The 21,306-nt window shown below is 35.1% G+C and overlaps 1 protein-coding gene across 2 annotated transcripts in view; it reads right to left on the bottom strand.

Moving 5' to 3' along the window:
• The window catches only part of LOC126056874 (irregular chiasm C-roughest protein), a 95,439-nt gene extending 94,232 nt beyond the window's left edge, over nucleotides 1-1,207 (bottom strand). For both annotated transcript variants that reach the window (XM_064042307.1, XM_064042308.1), the window contains exon 1: nucleotides 933-1,207. The gene's annotated coding sequence lies outside the window, so the exon portion shown is untranslated. The remainder of the gene's footprint in view (nucleotides 1-932) is intronic.
• Nucleotides 1,208-21,306: the final 20,099 nt, after the last annotated feature.

Genomic DNA, 21,306 nt, shown 5'->3' with positions numbered 1-21,306 from the left:
TCCTCGCGGCAACGCTCGGTTCGTACGTTCCTACAAACAATTGACAACTACCAATACAAACAATGACTACTGAAGCCGCGTATCACATTCTTTACAGCTAAAAATGTGTCGCGTTTAGAAAAACCAACAAAATTGGTTAGTATGAAAACGCTTCAATCAAAGCTTATGTAAAGTACCGTAATTGTTAGATATAAGATGATAATAAGCTCTGTTAACAGAAAACGGTAAACAAGGTTTATCACGTAGGTACGTACCCTACCTAAGTGCACACAGAAAAGTCAACCTAACAAAAAATACATCTGTTTTTGCCCCAATCGCCTTATGACTTTAAATATTTATCACATATTGTATAGGCAATATTATAAGTATGTAGGGAGGTAAGTAATGTTACATTAAAATGGTAAAATCGCGGAATAGTAAAATACCTTGATTGCTTACAGCTCAATACTACCTCTAGTTACGGTTCGTAAAGCTGTAATTAGAATGCTTTGTTTGGTAATTAAAGCTTCATGCAGGATTATCGGTTTAATTATTACCATACGCGGAAACTACACTATTTAGATATTTCTAGGAAAATGTGAAATACACATAGGGCTAGATAGTCTTGTTAGTTCTTTGGTGTAAATAAATTTAATATTGGGTACTAAGTAAGTACCTATATTTTTTTGGTTTGAAAACTGGAGAGGGAAAACCAGATTTTTTTCAAAAATGAGAATTTAATGCCCACGTACATACATTCAAAACTATTGCATAAAATCTAACAAAATCAAACTTAACTTCCTACTCGCAAAAAGATGAATAATTATGACAATTAAAGGCGAACTAAGGTAATAAAAATCTAGTTTGTCTGATACCAATCACGCGCTCAAAACATTACTCCTTGTTTGCGCAATATATTATTGTACTATGACTATAATAAAACACGCACTTACCATTTATATAGTATCATAAAATCCAATTTCACTAATGTCCACACATCTTTAATATTAACACAAATACAACAGAAAAATATTATCCAAAACTCATTCACTAATTGTTTCAACAAACCAAACCAAAATGGCAGCCGTAATCTTTTTTCGAAAAAAGAATCTTTTATGTTTTAAATCACGAAATGTCAAACGCGGCGTTCGATTTTCGAAAGATTGAGAACGCGGTCCGACGTCCGCGAGGCATGAAGCCTGGCAGGGCACTGGCTGGAAACGTTTTCCCGCCCTAAGACCACAGAGTATACAACAGATGTGACAATTTTTCAGGGTTTTTTTTTCAAATCGCTTAATGGGCCGTCGTAATTAAATGTTTTGGAAGAAGCTATGGCGGCTAATGATGCTTTAAGGTGGCATTAATTTGGTGTTTAGAGTCAGAAAGTAATGACGGGTGTAATGCAGAGTTATGATGTTTTAAGAATATTAATATGTAGCGTATTTATTCTGGTTTAAGACTACTAAGTTCACGATGTAATATTAGAGAATTACATTGCATTAAAAAGTAATACATATTGCTTTAAAGATCGTAAAATTCGTATATTATGAAAAAACATATTTTATTTTATTTATGAAAGTGTATGCAATATTGTTAATTTTATACATCTAGGTACACCTATATACAGTTGACTATTGCTTAACTATTAAATAAATTCAAAGTAAAGACGTGTTAAAAGCAATTTTAAAATACTTTCGCATTTCCTATTCATTCAACAAACAAATCGCTTTCCATACAAACAATCACAATTAAAATGTTTGCCTACTACAAATAAGATTACTCTATGACATGTGCATACACGCTTGCTCTTTTACTCTTGCGTATAAAGTATAGTTTTGTCCCTTTCTCTCTCCTCTGCAGGACTCTATTTATATTAGGTAGCGTTGGTAAACACAGTAAATTAAAATTATACCGGTTTATAGAGTGGCGTGTCTGCAACTATTTAGCCATGATTGTGATTATTTTAAATGCCGAACTCCTTGGCTAATGAGCTTAGGTGAAAATAGTTTTTATATGGAATGAAATTATAATGTGGAAAGTAAGTTTTGAGAAATAAGTTGTAAGTTTTGTTATAAATTCTAGGATTTATAAGTCGTTGGGTGTTTTGTTGGTAGTATTTTTTATAATTTTTTATTTGAACTAAAAAAAACCCTGTGTTATTATAATATTTGTTGTTTTTTTTAATGTTAAAATATAATTGTAAACCAATATTTTATAAGGGTAAAATTATTTCTTTCGTAGTATTATGCAGACAGTACAATAATAATTACGTCACAACTGCCTTATTTCCAAAATAACTACAATGACTCCAAAAATACATTTTTAAAATAAAATGTCAACATCTAAACAATGTTTTCACTTCCTTAATTTCGTCAAAAACTGAAGGAAATTATACTTTTGAATTTCATTACGACGTGATTAATTAACCTTCTTTGAAAAAAGGGGAAAACGAGTTCCTTTCCTGGAATCCTTGGGGTTATTTTTTTTTTTCGGGAAAATATTTCATACGTTCGTGATAAGTAAGTGGGCTAATGAATTCCTAGGATTTAATTAACATAACTGAAATCACGTTTTACTGGAATAATAATATATGTTGCTTATAACAATAATAAGCATTGAAGTACTTTTAGGGTACTATATAATTGTTATTTAGTCCTTATTTAGGTACTCTAGACTAGGACTCTAAGTAACTACTGCTGTAGAAAATCAAAATATCAGCTTGTGTGCTGAATTTCTTTTCCGACTATTGAATTCTGATTGTATCTCATAATACCTAAATAAATAAATAAATACCTAATGCAGTTACTACTACTAGACATCGCGAGAAAAGCTCCCGGTATGAAGTAAAGCAACGCTTGGCGCGGTCGATCCGTGGATGGGTGACACCTTGTCATGCCGAGTTCTTGATGATGTTTCGGAAAGCACGATAAGGTCAGATAGGCAGTCGCTCCATGTAAAACACTGATCGACTCGGTTTGACATAAAGCCGGCCCTAATTGTTGTAAATATGCTAGGCAGATGATACAAATAGGTACTAGACATAGGTTAACAAACTAAACGTAACCAAACATCAAAATAATACCTTTTCACAAAATCTCTAAAAGAAAAAAAAGGCAAAAGCAACACACCAAGAAGTATTTTCATAAAACAAAAGATTTACAACATTCAAATTGTTGAAAACAATAATAAACATTGTTATTTCCTCTTCTGATTAAAATCTAACTTTTTACTTCTTTGCGAAAGTTCTGACTTGCTTACGACTGCTAGGTTCTGACCTATATCTGTCGAGAACCATTCTAAATATTATAATTTGATGTTCGAAAGTTAATACAAACTTTTGAAAGCAAATATGAATTTTGTTTGTTAATATTTGTGGCCCGAATTGGAAATAATAAAATGTTAATTTTGTTGATGAAAAGTGTCGGTTTGATTATGTTTATTATACGGAAATAATCTGAAGTTTTGATAATTTTGCGAGTTTATCTATACATACTTATATTACGAAGTTGAAGAATTTGTTCACGCTTGTCTGAAGAACTCTTTAGGAGTGATTTCTAAAACAGTTTTACGTAGGTAGCCTATGTATCGAGGATGGCTAAATGTATGGTATTTTAACTAGACACATGGAGAAGTTCCCACTGGATGCGAATTAAACTGCTGACAGAAGCTAGTACATAAGAAACTTAAAGAACTCAAACAATATGACTTACTGCGAATTACAATAAATTATCTTTCCGTTTTGTTTTAAGATTGGAGATGGAATTTCAACATGAGCTTCATATAAATTATGTCAAAAAATCCTAATCAAAAAACAATAGATGGGTCGGTAATTGAAATCCGCATTTAATTAGAACAGTATCATACACATTTTCAATTTTGAACTTACGTCCTATTAGTGGGGTTCCAAACAAAATACGCACGGTCATATAAAGAGTAAAAAAACAATACAGAAGCCTCATTGCTTTCTCCAAACCACTTCACGATATTGCTGGCAATTTATCAGCACACATATGGCGAACAGATGAAAAACTTTGCTTCTTACTGCAAATAAGGTTTACACTAAAAAATCTATTGATAGGTAACTTGTTATATAGTCATGATAACTCATAATACATCAGCAGTTATATTATTGTAATGTTGCAGGGTACAGGTTCTCACTCAAAGAAGGTATGAGCATTAATCACCAATATTGCAAAATATCTAATGCCAATTTCCGACTCTTTAAGTAGATACAGACCTTAAGTAAGTACATTAGACTTGTTCTGTTGGTACATTCTTGCCTGGATTTGAAGATGAAAACTACTTAAGTAGCATATGCCTTCAGAAGTCTACCACGTTTAACATTATCATTATCGTCTCGACCTTAATTGAACAGGCATCGGAACCGTGCCGACGGTGCGCGTAGTTTCACGCGCTCCTCAAGAAGAATCAGCAAACCCCAGTGAGGTTCACCAAGGCCCAAGCCTGTCGGGCCTGGGGAAGGAACATGATGGGTTTTAGACAGTAAGAGTCTAACACTCCCTCACTAAGTTACCACATAAAACATTACCATAATCATCTCGACTTAGGAAATCATGTTTTGAACATAGACCAAAGAGACCGGTTATGAGCGGTCTGCGCAAACTCCGTAAGACATTTTATAAATAAAATGCAGTCCTAATCTATCAGCCACATAAAACTGTCACCCGCTATAGTTATAGGAATGAAGCCAGTACAGTAGACGGCACATCAGTGGTAACTGTCATGCACCTGAACTCAATAGTAACAAGTACGATTTTCCAATAAAACTGTTACCACTGACCTGCAGTTGACTGTACCTACTAGAGGTCCTAACAAATAAAGGATACGGAACTCGTCGGCTGTGACGAAGGAATATCGCTGGCGTGCACTGGTGGGTGATAAAAACTTGATCCTTCACAGTTACGCAAGGTCAACCGCAGGGCGTAGTATAAGGAAGATATAAGGACAAAATAGGAATAAAAATATTGGTAGAGCTCGTATTTTTTGTATAAAACGTGCTGCTACTGGGCTGCTACTCCTCTCACACGGAGAAGGTTCGAGCGTTAATCACCACGCTTACTCAATGCTCAGATTGTAACAACCACTTAATTGAAAATGTTTTTTTCGGGAAGCAGCATCTTTCTAAAATGTTTGTGAAGTAAAAACTCATTTAATCGAAGTAGGCTGAAAATCAGCAAAATAACTGAATAAAAAAATAAAAACCAACCCTAACATAGTCGAAAAAAGTTAACCGGTAACCAATTTGTTAAAAATTGATGATGTTTTTAAAAATATAATTTTATGGTTAATAACTAAAAAGGATAACGTTCTTGTGCATCTTAAAATTTTACATATACTACAAACACACCTGTATCGAATCTAGAAAAGCTTGATCAGCCTCGGGTGAGAGAACGAGATAGCCCCACTAATACAGTACGTTAGAAAAAGACAACCATAGATACATTGTTGCTGCGCCTAGATATATGAGCTTTTATTAGACAAGTTCGCAAGTTATTAATGATTTGCAGTATGCAAGTTGCAGTTTGAACGAGATGTTATTTTCACAGATATTTATAACCTAGCAACCGTTTTCTCTGTTTTGCCTGCGTTCTGAGGGCAAATACTTCAACCTTTATTATTATACCTAATCATATACTATACTTATATATTAATACAGTAATGAGGGAATCTTTTTTTGTTTGTTTGTACCTGCCCTAAAAGCTCCGAAACGACTAAACCGACTTATATTAAAAATACCTAAATATTTTAGAAAGCTACACTTCAAAATATAACATAGGCTATATTTTATCTCGGTATTTATTTATTTTTAGTTTATAGGGGAAGGGGGCTAGTCTTGTATATCAACATATGTTTCTTCCGTCAAATTCAGCAGTCGGATGCGTATATAATAAGTTCTAGCAATTACGACACGACTAACTTCTCACACCCGGATAAAAGTAGCCTGTATGTTATTCTGATGCCAAGCTATATACCTGCCAAGTTTCATCAAAATCCGTTCAACCGTTTGCCTGTGAAGAAGTAACAAACACAAACACACACACATACATACAAACTTCCGCCTTTTTCATATTCATGTGACAAAAACACCAAAACCGAAAACCTATTAAAATGATCCTACACTTTAACACACACGATACAATATTATTAGAAAACGCTACAACATATTATACCCTCCCTGTAAAGACAGGCTAAATATAGCTTCACCCCCGCATTGTAGGAAAGCCGCTATGAATTAAAAAGGGGTAGTTAAGCGTAGGTAGCTGTCAGACTTTAAACCTAGCCTTTTGGTGAAATGTCTGAAACTTGCTCGATAAGGTCACTGATTGAGTTTTGATAAAACCGCCCACTGATTTTACGGCTGGTTTTAGTTTAAATGCTAAGCAAAATGAGTAACACGTTAACGGGAAAACTAACGAATATTCATTTCAACATTATTTTTTTTAATTTTTTATAAGCGTGATTATTTTGCAAGAATGAATTTATCTTACGTTTTTGACTGTTTTTCTAATATTGCAATTCGATCTTTAATTTTTACTGTTTAAGTCAGATTAGCAGTTACTCGTATAAATCAAATTCTACAAATCAATCTTACTTGTTAACCTATCTGAAAGTTAAGACCGCATCAAGTAAGTCATTTTGAGTGTTTTTTTTAATTCTCTCAAAAACTATTCGGCACATCGGTGATAGTAGTGTCCTTAATTAATATGATTGACCTGCAGCCGTTTTTCGTAAATAAAAATAAAATCTTAGTACATTGTTACACAAAGTAAATAATTTTCTAGGTATTCTACATTTCTCGATATTTTCCCCTGTTCCCTTAAACCCCAAACTGCCTACAACATGCAGGAATGCGTCACCCCACTGAAATGTCACTTGACACCAGACATTCGACCTTTACACAGCGTTCACTTAGTGCAAGTCTGGCTAACCCTACGGCTGCAACTTTAACATTTTTGCTAACGGGTTAAACTTGCTAAGAGTGCAAACTTTTTGTCGGCCGATAGTTTGTTTGGGCTCATAAATCAGTATGAGGCTGTCTTCAAACCAAACCGACTGTCAGCCACCGAATGTCAGCGTCTATGCATATAACGCATAACGTATCGTCTCGGTTAGATGTGAACGAAAAAGTAAATATGTATGGAAATACAATAAACTGTGTTACGTTCGCTCACATTCGCCGGCTTTTTTTTAACGACGCCAAAAATCATCAAATGACCCCTCCCGCTGTGGGTTTGCAGCAGTGAGGGAGTGTCAGACTCTTACTGACTAAAAACCGTCGTGTTCAGTCGTAGGCCTTTTATGTACCAGGGCCCGGTAACTCTTTCGAACAATCCCGCAGCCCCGCACATTCGGCGGCTGACAGTCAAGCAGTTTGAATTGAACACAGCCTTATGACGGTAGCCGGTATCAGACCGACTGAAAACTTTAATTAGAATCAAGATTTTCTTAAAATATAATTGCCGATCATCGGGTTAAATGTCGGCCGACTATTTAGTCTGCAGTGTATGGGTACTTTAACCCTTTGGCTGCAACTTTAACATTTTTGCCAACGGTTTAAACTTGCTAAGTCTAAGTGATAAAGAGAAGGTCATTTATAACGTAGTTAGCTGACGTGTGGTAGAAGTTTTAATTCGGTTCTACAAAAGAATAATGTAATATTGATTGTACCTACTATAGAATAATATTCTAACAGCAAAGAAGGCAAACTCTTAACAATATCAATTTTCGCTGAAACGCCTGAACCGATTGAGATGACATTTAGCATGGATACAAAAACGGGGTACTTTTTATAAAGGCGAATTACGTAATTTCTCCGGGATTTAGAAATCTCAGATGTAGTCTTATATCATCTGCCTAGACTTTTCCCAACAATGTATATTGGGGTAGGCTTCCATTCTTACCGAATGCAGCCGAGTATCAGTGTTTTACATAGAGCGCCAGCCTACCTGACCTTCTCAACCCGGTTACTTAGGCAATATTTCTACATAAGACTGGTCGACAGTTTTTCTGGTTTCAGAAACAAACATGGCAGAACTCAACTCGTAACGTAAAGTTCTTACGTGTTTGCTTACTAATACCTATATAAACTGTAAAATGTTCCATACCCATATTAATTCCCTATACATATTAAAAGCCCTCATGACTCACTTAATGGTGGAACAAAAATACCACGTAACACTATTCCAACACCTAAAACTTTCCTTGAAGTCTAAATGGAACTAGTTTCCACTAAACTTTGCCACTCTGAACTTTAAAAACTTGGAAAACCTTAACATACTCCTACGTACATGCATATTGATTGCAGTATTACGTGCAAAAAGAGAATTAATACACATGCAGTTGGTTTTGACCTATATAGTAATATCATTTATTCGTTTTCACTCATCAGCGTGGGCAAGTAAAAGCCGATCGATCATAAGGTTAAGCCACGCTTGATTAGGTTGGTCGGTAGATGGGCAACCATCTTGTCCTGACGAGTGCCTCCATGTTTGAGAAGGCAAGGGAAACTGGTGGGGCCCGGCTGTCATTTGAACATCTTTGGCAGTCGTTACGGGTAGTCAGAAGCCAGCCTTATCAAGGGATATCGGGTGGCGCGGGTAGCTGGGTTGTTGAGGACAGATTATAGGCAGTCGCTCCATGTAAAACAGTAATACTCAGTTGCGTCCGGCTAAGACTGAAAGCCGACCCTAACATAGTTGGGAAAAGGCTATAAGATGTAGGTACATAAGAATAACGCAAGACGTAGTTCCCATTGTAATATTACAACTGTTACAACATTTGATTTACTATTTATCTTATATTTTATAACATTCACATAATATTATAAAATAAATATTACAACTATATTAATGTGAATGTTATAAAAAAATAAGATAAATAGTAAACCAACTGTTATATAAAATAAAAAAAATCCACAAACGTAAACAAATTACGTATGTTGACTGAAACTATAAAAACATATATTATACCATTTGTTATGAGATAAACGGTCTGTTATGTATCCCAAAGATTATTATTGAAAACGATATTCACAAAACAATGAATTTAATTGCACCTATTCTCAAAACAAAACAATAGCGTATTTAAAATGACACCGGATTGCATTGGAAATTATTTTGGGAACTAACTTTTCTAACCGCAAAAACTAGTGTTAACAATATTAAGGTACGATTTGGAAGCGAGTTGGCGACTGCACGTACTGGTTTGTATGTCTAATGGAGCTGGGCTCTTGTCGGTACAGCGACTTCCATTTACGGTTATCAAGTGCCAATTCCTGAACTTCTTTTAAAGTCACAATTTTCACCTTCTCTTTTAGTTGCTTGATATAGCTTTATATGTTACGTATGTAAACGTTTTGGATCAAAACGGCACCAGCACGTGCAATTGCTCTTAGATATCGACCGATTTCTTGCAGTCGCTGCAAGTGCGGTCGACAGTTCGCTTCCAAAACGTAACTTTTGAAATATATCAAAACAAAATTGAAATACAAGAGGTTAAAATAAACAAATAATTGTTACAAATGGAACGAATTAAATTCACAGTAACATCTGTTAGTTTGGTAAAAGTTTTTTGGGACCACAGGGTTATTTTAACCCAATTATGAAATGTTTCGGTTTAGTTTGGGCGCCCGTAATTTTGGTTTGTACAGTGATAATATTTTAGGCCTCATTTTAGTGTGTAAAAGGAAAATTACTGGCGTTCAATTAAACTAAAATACATTTTGTTGTCAACTATTGTACATGTTAGGCAAATGTTCAACACAACAAGTTGGTTTGAGTGTTTTTGTATTCATTATTATTTAATCATCATCTGCCTAGCCGTTTCTCAACTATGTCGGTGTCGGCTTCCAGTCTAAAATGATGCAAGCTTAATACCAGTGTTTTACAAGGAGCGACTGCCTGACTTCCTCAACCCAGTTGCCAGGGCAACCCAATACCCCTAGGTAGGTAAGACTGGTGTTCAAACGTACTGGATTTTCACTGCCTGTAACGACTGCCAAAGATGTTCAAATGACAGCCATCCATTATTGTTTAATCTTACTAGTTATTTAAAAAAACCAGGCAATCATTATGTACTATATTTTTGCCAAACGTGTAACATCATGTTTTCATAACTGCCCAGGCTATAAAAACTTCCTTCAAAGAACTTTTAAAAAACAAAAACACATCTTGGGAAAGTCAAGTTGTATTACCACATAAAATGTTACGAGTGGCAATAATTCCTCTTTTGTTTTTTAACGTTGCACATTTAAAATTCTCCCATTGTTACGAAGATCATATTTTATGTCCCTTCAAGGTCACTTAAAGGTCAAAGTAGCAAATCATCTGAACCTCTCGCCAAAGTTTTTCACTCTCCGTTCAACAACTGTGAATGTAACAGTTTTGATAAAATAGACTTTTGTATGCGTAGAAGTGGCTTGAGGTTAAATAATGTTTTATTGACTATAGTTCTTAAAGTATTTCACTACGAACCTTCTTGATAATAAAATTCAAAATTTTAACATTTTCTTGGAAAAGTAAATAATGAATGTCGTATGAAAAATCACAGCTTAATATGTAAAAATGGCTAATAAATGTTACGTCTAAACGCTGTGATGTGATTTGATTTCGCAGAAAAATCTCAAAATGATGCTGTATTAAATTAACCTACTATTTCAATTTTCAGAAACGTAAAATCAGAATGACTATTTCCACGAATTCTAGTACATACTACATACATTCAAGCATTAATCGAACTCAACAAGAACGCTGAAATACTTTTTGACCTTTCAGAAACGTAAAGTCAGAATTAGTATTTCCACGAAATCTAGCACTATTTTCAATCACTACACAATCATAACTTTTCACTTTCCCTGTCTATCAAATCAAATGAAATCAAATCATCTTTATTGTCAGGCATCAAAGGACCATAGATAAATACCTTAAAACTAGCATACATATGTTATAAAACAGTCTATGATATACCGCTAAGATTCGAGTTATAAAAATACCCGTAGGTACCATCTATATCCATTTAAGTCTATGGTAACAAGTCGTCAAATCACAGCCGGTCCCTCTATGAATTATGATAGTTTTTGCGATGCCCAAGCGACGTTTATGAGGTGTAAAGGGCGACCTAACGTTAAAATATTCAGCCCGAGACCCTCTGACGTAGACAATAGTAGCTTTTTGTCGTCCCAAACCACTGAGGAAGGAATGATAGCGGAGATGCTACAAGGTCAGCCTTCTTGTAGGTCAAGTAACGTACTGCAGGCGTGAGCAAAACGATCAGTTGTTATTATACTAACGAGGCGTTCAGGTTCCTTGAGATATTGGTCAAAAATTATTTATTTATTTCATACACTATGGAGGACTTACAGCTTAACAAAAACTAAACAATAGAAGGAAGTCATAGTCGACGGAGAGCCAATTAGAAGTCCTCGCTTATAATATCAGCCTAGAAATAACGTGATCAACACATCACCCCACCGTTTTTAGAGGTATATAAATTTTAAACAACAGCATTTTAACCAAGAGAGAAAAAAATTGTCTTGATTGATTGGTTATTCGGTTTTACAAAAAATGGGTGAGTTCGTAAGAAGGCGTATGAGGGCGAAGCTAGTAACGTACCGCGAACACCCGCATTTTGTCGCGCTACTTTCTTAAGAGATTTCGGATTATGACATCTTCGCTAGTCATTTTGTTCTCCATGTCCCAAACCCGAATATATGATTTCTTTTGTTTCCATAATGCTTAGGTTTAATGTCTAATGTTATTTTTAGAGCTGTGTTGAGTACGTTGTTAGGGTTTGCGTTAAATGGTGATGGGAACCGTCATTTTGGTGATGAAGGTTTATGCTGTCTCTTTGGTCTAGTATTTTTTACAGCTTTATCTGTCTAGCTCTGAATTTTGCGTTGAGGAAAATAGTATTGTTTCCATGGGAAAGTAACTGCCTACATTTTAGACTCGTCTACTACTACATGGTGCCTTAACTTAATTGGAGTATGCTCTAGCTATACTTTATTTCATCATATTAGCCTTTTCTCAACGTAGTCTTCTTCCTGTCTAGCAGAGTACCAGTATTGTACCTACGAGGAGCGACTACTAATCTGACCTCCTCAACGCAGTTTACTAGGGCAGTCAGACTTTCTGGCTTCTGACTACCCGTAACGACTGCCAGAGATGTTCATGACAGTCGGGACCCACCAGCTTATTGTGCTTTCCGAAACATAGAAGATCCCAATACCTATCTACTTCATTTAAGCCCATATGTAGAAACATAACTTCAATTAAATCACACGACTATAATTCATATACAGACGTAATTTCCCTTGATAGGTGATAGAAAAATTAATTGCTCTTCAACAATATTAATTCTATTCTTCCCACCCACCATGGTTTCTAAGAAAATAAGAAAAAAACATGTTACAGGGGTCTTAAAACAATGCATACGTGTGTTTATTAAGAGTATCTTCAGCATACTAATCAATCAATAATTGACGAGACAAATTATAGTCTTGTTGATTATTTTGTAATTACCATTCTGAGTAAGACAAGTTATAATTACTATATTAGTTCCCATAATAGGGAGTTCAGAACTACATATTATATTGGAACGATTCTTCATTGATGTGGTGTAGATCAAGTATTGTATATTTAAACCCAAATACATACATGCATATAGATATTGAAAAAAAAAATATAAATGAACTCTGAACTTATATTTAATATTGAAAACTTCTACGTATTCATTATCTCTAAAAATCCATTCTGTCTTTACAATTTTAGATACCTAAAATCAAGGATATAGAATAAAAACTATTTTAATATAGTTTTTGCAATAATCCTTCTCCCTAAAAATCAAGTCAACAAAATCGGAATAGACCTGCTATCGGTAATAATATTACTGCCAGTTATTTAACAATACTACGAATACAGCCAATCTAAGGCATTAACTAAAAGCCCGAACAAAACTGTAGTAGGTAGGTACCTACCCTCACCGTGAAACCCCTACCCACAATCCCATACAAAATGCATGACCCATACAGAATGTCTGATTCAATTGCTATCGATTAGAACCCGGTAAGCAATCGGACAAGTTAAAACATGTTACGAAAGAACCTTGAAACTATAAGAAGGTAAATCGATTAACTGTTAATAAAGGAATAAAGAGGATCCTAATAGAGGAAAACATTAGTAGAAATTACATTAACATTACAGGCTTTTAGATATATCAGTTTGTCTTTGATTATATTTGCTATTTTTACGAAGCTATTGTGTCTTTCTCCGTGTGAAAGGAGGCCTGTGCCCAGCAGTGGGATGATAAAAAGGCTGTAACAGGAACAACCGTAAAAGTATGTGTCTTTAAGACCATTACTTGGTGACAGATCTCGAAGAAGATCAGTCATTTGCACATGACATTTTGCAGGGCACCTTAATGTGCTCTTTGAGGTATGGTAGTAGGTACATAGCAGTAGTAGAGCTTTGACTTGAAATTGACAGCTCAATATAGAAGGAGTCAAATTATATAATATAAACCTAATATATTGTCAGTTTAGATATATGCCATGATAAAGGCTGATGCAAATTTTCAAACAAAATGGATCACCCTTTCTCTTAGATTGATATCACTTGAAAACAATACGGAAAATATTAACAAAATCAGTAAGTCGCAACAAATGATCGTTGAGGTCAGAAAGACAGTCGCTCCATGTAAAAAACACCTCTACTCACTTCCACCCGATTAGACTAGATGCCAACCCCACTAAAGTTGGGAAAAGCCTATGCCCAGAGTAAAAGGACTCAAAATAATTTTCCCCACTATACTCAAAACAACAATACTAATCAACCCAATTAACTAAAACCTAACAGGTAGTACATAAGCACTATTCACGAACCTTTTATAGCCCAAAATAGGTATCGAAGTGGCTAACACAAATATGATCCAATTTTCGCTACAGCACTCAAATACATAGTAATTGGATCTACCTAATTTATTCGGAGTTCCATGCCATAACGCGCACGGTACGGTAGTCAAAGCAAAATTGGGCTGACAACACCCAGACACTATATTTGTTAACTAGTACAGCTAAAGGGCGGTAGTTTGTTATTGTATAGTTTTTTGGATTTGATTTATTAGCGAAAGAAAAATTTGTGGTTGGGTACCAATTTGAAATAATTTTGTAAATTTTTCATGTCTTGCCTCGATAGTTGATAGGTCTCTGCAAAAAAAAAATACCTAACTCAAGAAAACTACTTTTGTTTTAAATAATTGTCCTTTTTTGGCCTTAAGTTTTTGCTCTACTCTCTTAAGTACATCATACCCACAATTAGTACCCATATTTATTTTTCAATGCCCATAAGTTACCTACTGCTACAAAACACTATTTTCAGCTACATAGGTTCAATAGCTATAATATTTACAGCTACAACCTAAAATCGGTTCCACATTATTTGAAAATACCAATCATAAAACTATCTGAAACCCCCAGTTATATACTTTGAAGCCACCATCATCTAATTATATCAATCAATCTGCGACAATAAGAAGTCCACATCAGACTAAGTTCACAATAAAATCCCACTACTCCATTCACAATATAAACTAACAATTTCCAATAATTTAAATCGCTTTTAATACCTTAATATAGGCTACACACGGCTCACGTCGGGGATGCGTCGGCTTTCATTAATTCATTTGTTTTCATAATTCAATAATAATTAATTAATTTTCGCTCGAATAGGGCTGCTACTTCCGTAGACAAAGTTCCAAGAATTTCATTGTACTATCATAGTCTGTTTTGTGTGGGTATATAGTGCTAATTGATTAATTTGTTATCATTCTTTTCCGTGGTTTGACTCGATTTTTCGATGAACTCCCTTTTCCTAAAACCCTGTTCTATGTTATATTATAGATGTACTCGTATCTTTAAAACTGGTGCATTTCATTCCGGCATTTTACCCTAAAAGCGAAATAAATAGTGATAGTCTGTATTTCTGAAATTAGTAGTTTTGCTACACTGCAGTGCAGGCTGCATTATCCACTGCTAAAATATATGTTTACCCTAAAAAGCTCGAACCTGGTGAGGTTCGAGCGTTCGTTTGAGTACACAGACCAAAATACCGTACTAAAAATAAACGCCAATAACCACAAAACCTATCAATGTCTCAATAATTTGTACAATACATACATTAGATCCTTCAATCAGCATTCACTAATTTACACTATCTACTTTCTCTTAAATAAATTATTAGCCCAAAATCAGGCAGCCCTAAAGAGGCTTTCATCCGCGGTTCGTTGAATTCCGCTCGCGAATTTCACCAAATTAAAATTACGTACGAAAAGCGATTATATCATTAAAGTTGGTGCAAATGAGTGACAGTTCATTTACTCCTTTGCACGATGCGGCGAAAATTTCATTTTAATAATGTATGTCGGTTATCTCGGTTTGTTTACAAGGAAGGAAATTCGTAGATGTTTCTCTTTGATTAATAAATTAGCGTCTTTATAGATTCTAAGTCGACAAACATTCGTTTTCTAGAAAACAAGTGGTCTACATATGTCTTGGTAAGTCAAGATCAATGCTACATGTTAAGAGGCCAAATAGACATTCGGGAAAAGCTATATTCCTAGAGGTGAATGTGTATGACCATGATAGATAAACCACGGAAAATATGAATCGATTGGATGATATAACTTGAAAAATGACATAAAGAAACCGTATGGCGGCTGACAGAGATAATTAGAAGCACAAATCTGTATACCAAATACGTTGGGCACACATAGTACCAACAAACTGTAGGTCCCGGCTGTCATTGAACATCCTTGGCAGTCGTTATGGGTGGTCAGCAGCCAGTAAGTCTGACGCCAGTCTAACCAAGGAGTATCGGGGTGCCCGGGTAACTGGGTTGAGAAGGTCAGATAGGCAGTACTCCTTGTAAAGCACTGGTACTCAGCTGAATCCGGTTAGACTGGAAGCCGACCCCAACATAGTTGGGAAAAAGGCTCGGAGGATGATGGTGATGACATAGTACCAACAAATAAATTGGACACATGGCAGGAAGAAAAAGAAAATCATCCACTAACTACTGATGTAACAGCCAGTTACGTCACACACTATCTAGTTACGAACACGTAGGTAGGTACATACTTCTAAGACTGGAGATGTTCACAAAGCTATGTGAAACCACTCATTACTGACACTCGTTATGTTAAGCTGTTGACCTCTGACCTTTTGTGGAGCACTTAGTTTTAACGGCTCTTGGACGCGTCCTGAAGATGCAATTCTATCTCAAGCAAGTACTGAAAACTGAAAAACTAACGTGGACGCTATTATGAACAGATGTTGGAAATGCGTCTGGGCTTGGTTTTTTTTTTGTATTTTTAAATGCCGCAAATCTTTGATTACCCAAAAATTGGATGATGAAGGCTATTTTGCATGCATGCCTTTTTAAGCAATCTCAGGGGAATTTCGTTTTATGGGAAAAAGCCGTTCATAGGATAGGACTCAGAAAACTGTCGGAACCTAAATTTTTACTTAACATACCTACATAGGTAAAAATATTTTATTTTTTTGCAAAATACTTACGAATGAGTATTAAAAATAAAATAAAGATATCTCATTGACCACACGAGGTCTTTTGAATCAGCCTATTAAAACTATATTACATATAGCAGCCGATAGAGACCAATTAGACCTTATTGCTACTAAACTAAAGTATAAATTACAATGACATGAAATTCTTAATAAAGTGGTTGAAACCGTGAGACACGTTTTACCTAGATATGCCAGTCGTCCACTGTTTTATAAAAGATGGAAATGTTGAAAAGATGATATATATTCCAAACGTTTTTCTTAAACAATTAAAGTAAGAGAGTTTCTAGAAATTTAAACAATGAAAATCCTTCGAAAGAAAACTGGGCCATTTTACTGTGAGTCTATTATTAACTGTTTTTATTTTATTCCAGATTTAGGTGCTGACAGTTAATTCAAAAATTGTTAATGGAAACTATCAAGTGCTTCTTTGTTCCTTTTATCAATTAAGTAATTTCTGAAAGATATTTTCAAAGAACTCGCAAAACCGTTTAGCTATTTGTTATTTCATCAAAGTACATAAATATAAAAATGCATATAATTAGTATCTAAACCTGAATCCATCTTCGGCCGCTGCAAATTACTGGAATTTCCATTAAGAACTAAACTATGTATTTAGGTGCATAACTCTGCAAATCAATAAGAAGATGTGTGTTTTGTAGCATAATCAATGCCGTTACGGGCCTTTTTGCGTGGCCTCGAACAATACAACCATGAAAAACTTGTGTTTCTACTGATATGTGACAAAGAACGGAGGTAATGTTAAGTATTAAAGGGTCTTTTCTAAATGGCAATATTTCTTTTCTTATGTCGTCTCTCAATAATTTGGTAATATGTTCTATCGATTCTTTAAACTAGCGACCGACAGACTTCAGCCGCACCTAGCTACGCTTCTTCACAGGATTACAATCCTAACAAGGTCGGTGGGAATAGTATGCAGGTTTTATTACTACAAGATATACGGGTCTAACCGTAAACGACCCGTTCGATGTACTGTCACGGGTGTAAAGCTCGGACCGGACCGTTTTGGGGCCGTCGTAAAGCGAAGGTGAAGAGCAATGACATAGGAGTGCAATTTTGCTGTTCAGTTTTTGGCAGGCGCTTTGTTTGAGCTTGTAAGTTCGACCTCAGTATTGAATTAAGGCTTAAGATAAATGATGAAATCAGGCTCTTCTTTGCGGAAATTCATGACATAAAATGTTTGGAAAAATATGTAGCGCAAATATTCGCAAGAGAGTTAACAGAGGCTTTGGGCACTCGACACGTGTTTTGTCCCTACACGATATAATGGCATCTCCAAGATACGAAACACTTTTTGAGTTTCCAGAGCCCCGATTACATATTTTTCCAAACATTTTACGAATTAAGGCTGTTTCTAGGGTGTTTTTGAATATTATATTAGAACACTTGATTTATTAATTAAACTTTAAAATTTCTGAAATAAAAGAAGGTTCTTAAATATTTTTTTGTTACTCGAAACAGCCATTTACAAAGTCTAATCAAAGATATTTCTAGCCGTAAAAAGAGAACCAAATTAAACCCTTGGGTATTATAACAAAACATAGAATTGTAAAATGTAGTCGTAAAAAAATTACCCGAGGCTAATTTAGGTTCTACTTTATAGCCTAAAAGATACAATTGTAGCTTTTATACATAAAATTGCAATAATTTAATTTTAAATTCTGAGCATTTCATTTTCAGGGCAGGCCGGAGGGACTAATGTAATTAAGTGCGATGAACTAGCTCACTAGTAGTGTTGAGCGATCGTACTATAGACGCTTATCGATAGTTTTGAAGCTGAAATTATTGTATGTTAAAGGCTCCAGCAGACCGGATGCGTATGCGTAGACGTAAGCGTAGTCACGCGCGTAGTTACGGCGTAACCATGAGTTGTAATGTATGGAAATGTATGAGACAGGCCACACCGCTTGCGTAATGACGCGCGTGTCTACGTTACGCAAGCGGTGTGGCCTGTCTCATACATTTCCATACATTACAACTCATGGTTACGCCGTAACTACGCGCGTGACTACGACGTGGTTACGCATACGCATCCGGTCTGCTCGAGCCTTAAGTCGCTCTATGGTTGATAGGTTTGTTTCTAAACCCAACAACTTATTATTCTCACCAGTCTATCGAGTTTTCATTTTTGGAGAATGTTATTTTGAATGCAAAATTTTGTAATTCGTTATGTTTTCTTATCATATTATTTAAAAAAGTCTCAAAGTTAAAAAGCACACGACTACTGGTCTTTGAATGTAATCATAACAATTAGTAGTTCCCGGTACATTGTTATAGTCACGATGGGAAAAATTATCGATATATCACTTCACATCACTAATGCTTTTGTAGATCCAACCTCATGCAAGGCGCTCCCCTATAACAAAGTCTGTTAATTTTTTAACACGTGAACTTTTCATATGCCTTTAAGAGTTAAATAGAGAGATAAATGTTTTTTTAAACGTTTCACCCCGGTTTTAGTGAGAATCTACTTTAACAGTTTTGTTATGATTATGTAAGGTATTACAGTGACATTCTCATTGTTATTTTGACTTACTTTATCTTTTTAAATGAGTATTATTTTCATTTTTATTATCAAGTTACGAAATAAGTTTCACTGGAATGTCACTACTTATGCATTTTCGCGGACATTATAGAAATGTTCACTCGCTATTTGTTAGTGTTCGTTAAAGCGAGTGGACGAGAAGAAACTTTTGTACACATCACTTTATCGCACACTGGTAGAATTTCATTATTTCTAGAACAGGGGAAAATATATTTTCTTCAATTACTTTCTTCCTTTATTATGACTAATCAAAACCATAATTAAATTACTTATTTTTACTTATTATTATTCTCAATTTCACCTCAAAAAGAACTAATTCTCTAACAAGGACAGGGCACACTAAAATTTCATTATTCGTACCCAAGTTAAAGTTAGAATTAAGTTGGCAAAACTTACGCCCGACGTAACTTAACGCAGGTTAAGTTAGATTTATGTTAGTTTCCGAGTGGATTGGACTATGTACTTGAGTTCACCTATGTATGTATGTATGTATATATATGTTAGATTTTACTGGGTAATTATGTACAATGAGTATTGCACTGTGGGTAGCAAACGAGGCATTGTGGGATCAAATTCACGTTAGAGCTGTCTTGGTTATATTAACTAGGTACTGTGAAATTGCTTAGATTTGGAGGATAGAAAGAAAGAAACAAATAAAATTTTAATTTATTGACACCAGAAAATAAAGCCAAAGAAAATAAGTAAATTAACCAACACAAATAGCATAATAAAATATTTCAATATTTTCAATTTGATGTGCCAACAAGACATGAAATACTAATTGTTCCCCGTAATTAAACCTGAGTCCCGATGAGACTACTTCCCGCACACGGATAAAAAGCACCCTATATTACAAAGGGATATATAATAACTACTTATATGATGAAAGAAATATTAGGTATGAGTATAATATTGCTGACTAATAAATTAGACAAAAACCATAAACAGAAACCGAACATCAAGCGATCTTTCACCTCCCCTCTGAAATTAGTGAAATTGGACACCCCCTTAGTTTACGTGTCGTTAACTGCAACTGCCAAACAGAGACATTTGTACGTCAGAGCTTTAGTACCCAGTATATCTGCATACGGCAAACTAAACAGTTGGTCGACAGTTGACCCGATGGTTACCAAAAACTTTAAAGAAAATATTTATACTAATCAAAGTCTTCAGTTGGTCTCATATCGGCTTCATGCCTTAAAAATAAATATCGCAACACCTCCACACACCGTCTGTTAGCCCCATGTTAAGCTATATATAAGCTTATATTATGGGTGCTAACACAAGTGATAAACTACACATACTTTACATGTATTTATATTTTGATGACCTCGATGATGCAATGGTCACCATGCCGGACTGCCAAACCTGAGGTCTCGGGTTCGATTCCCGGTTCGGTCGACATTTGTGTGATGGGCATGCTTGTTGGCCGTGGTCTGGGTCTTACAATATGTATTTATAAATATCAGTAGTGTTAGCACCCATAACACAAGTTAATTAATAACTTGACATGGGCCCACCCGACCGTGTGTGAAAAGGTGCCCTGACATTTTTTTTTTTACTCATGTTCATACTGATTTATGAACTCAAACAAACTATCGGCCGACTAAAAGTTTGCCGTGTACTAGAAGTTATGGCTCAAAGTCAAACGACTCTGGAACTCAGGACATGTCTGATGTACACGTCAATCAACGTGCACAGGTTATCTCTGTTTCTAGCTGAATGCTGGCTGTTGGGTTGGTCCAAAGGTTTGGGGATAGGACCAATGTTTGTGGTAATTTGGCTAAGGACTTTTATCCTATCTATATCAAATCTATATTTTTATTTCATCCAAAAGATTGTTTAAACGCGCTTATTTTAAAGAATATACTTTCTTTACATAAAAAAAAATATTTCTTTACATGAAAGAACAGTTACAAAACAGAATTCCCTAACATCCGCACTAGTATAAACTGTGTTAATGTATGAATAACTAGACCGATTTGATAAATATCACTAATTACTAGTAGGTAACTTCATTACCCAAAGATTTTAGAGGTATTCAACATAATATCCTATGTATGTATGTATGTAGTATTTGCAGACAGGTATGACTGCAAATATATCTATTGTTTGCGTTATTGAATAAACTCATTGGGAGAAAAATTACCCAAAAACTTAATTGTCA

Source organism: Helicoverpa armigera, chromosome 28 (genome assembly GCF_030705265.1).
Source record: "Helicoverpa armigera isolate CAAS_96S chromosome 28, ASM3070526v1, whole genome shotgun sequence".
NCBI lineage: Eukaryota > Metazoa > Arthropoda > Insecta > Lepidoptera > Noctuidae > Helicoverpa > Helicoverpa armigera.
This window is presented reverse-complemented; position numbering and strand designations above follow the sequence as displayed.